This window comes from Arachis ipaensis, chromosome B10, assembly GCF_000816755.2.
Source record: "Arachis ipaensis cultivar K30076 chromosome B10, Araip1.1, whole genome shotgun sequence".
In the NCBI taxonomy this organism is placed as follows: domain Eukaryota; kingdom Viridiplantae; phylum Streptophyta; class Magnoliopsida; order Fabales; family Fabaceae; genus Arachis; species Arachis ipaensis.
In genome coordinates this window covers 28,171,694-28,176,471 of record NC_029794.2, presented here as the reverse complement: position 1 = coordinate 28,176,471, position 4,778 = coordinate 28,171,694, and the positions used below count along the sequence as shown (strand labels likewise).

At 34.2% G+C, this 4,778-nt stretch overlaps 1 pseudogene; it reads right to left on the bottom strand.

Annotated features, from left to right (window-relative positions):
- On the bottom strand, positions 1,791-3,085 carry LOC107620454 (annotated as a pseudogene).

The following is a 4,778-nucleotide window of genomic DNA, read 5'->3' as shown; positions in this document are numbered from 1 at the left end:
CAAAAGGGAAGAAATGAAAGGAACACTGAGAAGACGACAAGACAGTTAGAAGAGGAGAAGACTAACCTCTGGAAGACATGTCTTCTCACACTTATCAAATTTTTGTAAACTGAAGTCGTATCTCGTGTTTTCCAAAACGGCACAAGTTTAATTACAACCCACTATTTTAGTGGGAAGTTGAAACAACAACAATTACCCGCCCAATGCAAAACGGTCCGGCTCCATCACACCTAAAGCGCAAATTTATTGCAGCCCAATTTACAAAGCAAAAATTTTTTTCAAAAAGAATTTTTACTTTTATTTTTATATTTTCTGAAATCCATTTACTTTTGAGCCCAAGCTTAAAATGCGCGTTGAGCTTGGGGGCTTTAGTATTCTACCTCAAAATGCCGAGGAATAACTCTAAGAAAAAACTCAACTTGCTGAAATTACATCAAGTCAAGTTTGGGGGCTGTGTACTGTACCCCTGAGATCTCGGATAAAACCGAGTCATACCTCGGCATAACGGCTCTATCTCAACAGAACACTCCCCACAATCTCGGAATGAAAACAGTCACCAGAATCTCGGACGAAGCAAACTGTTCTACCCCACACTAAGCTATAAAACGAGCACGGTGTTAATGATAAAACACACAATAACTCATCTCACAACACCATACTTCGGAGCAACATCCGCACTTGTACACACGCTTTTCATTTAAATTATTCCTTTACTAACTTGGGCGTCGGAGTCTTTTTTGCAGGTACCACGCTCGAGTCCGAGTTCACGAGGATATTCCCGATCCGGCTCAAGCTACCAAGCATACCAGGATCAACAAGTAGCCGACGTATAGCTCGGAAAGAGTATCCTTGCAAGAACACATGGTATGATGCTTTGTAGCATAAATAAAAAACTATTGATACTTATTGTAATAAAGTGAGAAAAACTTTTTCTTTTTTTTTATAATCAGTTTGTCATGTTCAACACCCTCATATTTTGAGGTCAAAAGGTATTTATTATTTTGAATGATTTTCTAAAATCTTAAAAGGATAATTTTTTGTTTAGTGAATTCTATGTTGCCTATAATTTATATTAATGTTTAATTTTTATCTAACTTATTTTTTATGATAAAATTTGAATATTCAATAATTATTTATTTTTATACTTTTAAATTTAAATATTAATTTTTAATCTTCTTTAATAAGTTAGACAAAGACTTTTAGACACTATATCAATTATTTTTTTGTTTTTGTTAGTAAGAACTAATTCTTTGTAGCTTCTAAGATAGATCGGTAACTCAATTACTTTTTGAGGTGTTTTCGTACTAAATGTATAGGTTTTATATGAGTAATGCTACGGTGAATAGTATTTTGAGAAAAGGACAAATAGGTTCCTAACCTTTTATCCTACAAAAATTTTCGTCCCTGACCATTGAAAAATACTTTTAAATCCCTGACATCCTTAAAAGTTGGACAGATCAGTCCCTCCCTCCAAATGCCTCCGTCAGACCCAACGAAAAAGTCTAACGTGACTCCCGTTCTGCTTACCTGCCATTACAGCTGCCCACGCGGCACATTAGTGGAATGGAGCTTTTGAAAAATGGACAAAAAAGTCCCTGTCTCTCCTAAGAGCATATCCGCCACCACTGCCTCCTCCCTCCCAACTCCACCAACTCTTGCTCTCAATACCTTTCCCGACGACAAAGCTTGGAAGAGAGGCGCATGCACCAGCACCAACTCAGAGAATCACTCAGCAGAATCCACCAGAGCTTAAGGCCCCTTCAACAATACCTCATATTTCACCGAAGCATGAAAATACATTGACTATGGTACATGTTTCACAACCTTGCATCATCCAATGTATTCCAAGGCAATATTGCCTATCATTTTAGCCAATGGTGCTGGGCACTTTGTTACAATGTCAAACCTGGAAGGGTTTTAAGCATGTCCAAAGAGTGAAATGCTTAACCAAGCGAGTTCCTTTAGATTCAATCTTGAAGAGAAGAACCCTTGCCAATAGTAAGGTTTCAAGTCAAAAAATGCATCAAAGAAACGCCTGGATCCATTCAAGTCAAGCTTCAACTAAGTCTCCATCCAAACGAGTAGAATTGCCTGTTGAGCTCACTCTCAATTGGCCACATGCTATTCCAAATCTTAGCATAGAGCTGTTTCCCCCTGATCATTCTGGTTGAGCCAAGGCACTCTGCTATGGTTATGGCTACACATGGTGCAACGGCTATTGTTCGAGCCACCATGTACCCTGGCGAAGGGTGTACTATCCCAGAAGTGCCGCCAATGGCCATTACATTTTGAGGGATCCTAGGAAGAAGTCCCCCATTGGAATCAAACACTTATAATCCTCCAATATCTTTTTCACTCTGATTCCTAAGTGCCTTAGCCTTGCAACCATCCTTTTCTTCACCTCCATGTAAGACAAAATCGGACAGCAAACAAGGGAAGTTTCCTCAAGAAATATCATATTGGAACTGAAAGGCATTGCATACAAAAAAGTAGAAAATTTGGAATTATTAGCTCTCAAGTAAGGCTCATTCCCCATACCTTTTCCTTGTGAAATTTAACCCCATTGGAGACACACCCTCCAAGCAATTCTCAAGATCAATACTTTCAAACTCATCCACCGACACACCGTAGTTGTTAGGCCACATGGAGAGAGGGTCAGGATCAACACAACAAACCTTAATTCCATAGCGGGAAACTTGCTCTACTAGGCGAGTGCCTGTAGGGCCAGATCCAATGATGATCACGTCGAAACAAGATCGATCAGAAGGATGGCACCATGGGAGATCAAAATCCAAGGGTTCAGGTTGATGGGCAGGCTTCAAGTTGAGGAAATTTCCAAACTTGTTGGTGTTGTTGTAGGCCCTGACTCTGAACCTTCTTGAAGTCGAAGAACATGATGAACTTGATGTGTAATGAGTTTTTGGGAGAGGGAATGAAGAAAGTGTGGCTTTGGTAGGTGGTGGTGGGGTAAACGACGTCGCATTGAGAGACAGGGACTTCTTTGTCCATTTTTCAAAAGTTTCATTTCACTAACGTGCCACGTGGACAGCTGTAATGCCAGGTAAGCAGAACGGAAGCTACGTCAGACTTTTCTGTTGAGTCTGACGGAGACATTTGGACGGAGGGACTAATCCGCCCAATTTTTAAGAACGTCAAGGACTTAAAAGTATTTTTCAATGATCAGTAACAAAAATATCCACGGAGTAAAATGTTAGGGACCTATTTAATTTTTTTTCTAGTATTTTTTAATGAATTTTTTTTTACAACAGAAAAAAATATTAAAAATAAAGCGTATCACATGTAATGCACATTCCTAAATTATTTAGTTGCTATCTTTACTACTCTTCACCCAATTCACTTTTCACGAAGAAATTTTCAAATGAATTAATGATATTTATAAATTATATTTATTTTTATTAATTATCAAAGTTATAAGATATGGAACTAACACAAAATTCCTTTGAAGAGAGATCACCAGAGATTGAAAAGTGTGGACGGAGAGAAACTTTTTATACTTTGAGATAATATTTTTGGTTAAAAAATTAAAACAAAAAACCAGTGAGTTTTATGACATGTAAATTGAATTAGATATCAACAACAAAATCTCAATTTGATTTGCACTCAAAACATCGAATTAGATATTTGCATTTTTTGGCTCAAATCCCATTTTACAGATTAAATGGGATCAGATATTACTAGACCACGAAAACAAAAAATATATATATAATTTTTAACTTTTCTTTTTAAATAAAGTCAATATTTCTTTTTTTTTCACTCTTTTTATATTTGTTTACTTCCAGAATATTATTAAACAATATGTTTTAAATAATAGAAAATAAAATAACTAAACATATAATGAATAATAATAGAATTAAAACAACAAATCTAATTATCTAACATTCCAACAACGACAAACAAGTAATAATACAAATTTATTTTAATATACCAACATTCAAAGAATGCAACAAAAATTGAAAACTAAACCAAATAAAAAAACACTTAAACACTATTAACATAATAAAATTACACCAGTGTACAACCAAACATAAAATAACAACTTATATTTTTATTTATTTATAATTTTTCATTATTTAATTGCATATGCAGATTGCGGATTGAATACGCAAATACTTCTCTAAACATCATATATCTGATCCAATTTCTTTTTTAGATTGAATAGGATCCAATTCTATAGGCTTGTGGATTAGATCATATTTATGAAATTCTGATCAAATATTAATAAATACTACATGTGAAACCAAAATGAGAACTGAGATTAGTATTTCTATTGGTTAAAAAACAAAAAAACCCTTAATTCTGTTGTGACTAGGAAAGGATAAGAATGGATGTCCATTTAATGGGCAACCCATTTTCTACGTTAAAGAGAACAAGTTCTTAGGATGAAAGAAATAAATGTAGTTTGAAAAGTAAACTTCTCTTTGCCTATAAAAGCATGATCTGAGGCAAGAGAATATACACAATAATAATAAAATCAAATACTCTCTTTATGTTACAATCAAATACTCTTCTCTTTATATTACTACTACAGTTCTTTCTCTTCTTTTATTTTATAAGTATTTTAAATTCTATTTTCTATTACTCTTTACATATAATATTAATAGCAATATTAATCATCTTTATTATATTGAGATTGTAACAATAAACAAATGCGATTCTCTCTCTCTTTATTTTTAATACTTCTTTCTATCTTTGTATATATATACACATTACAACATATAATATTATTATATATATATAAATTATTATTGAGCTAATTA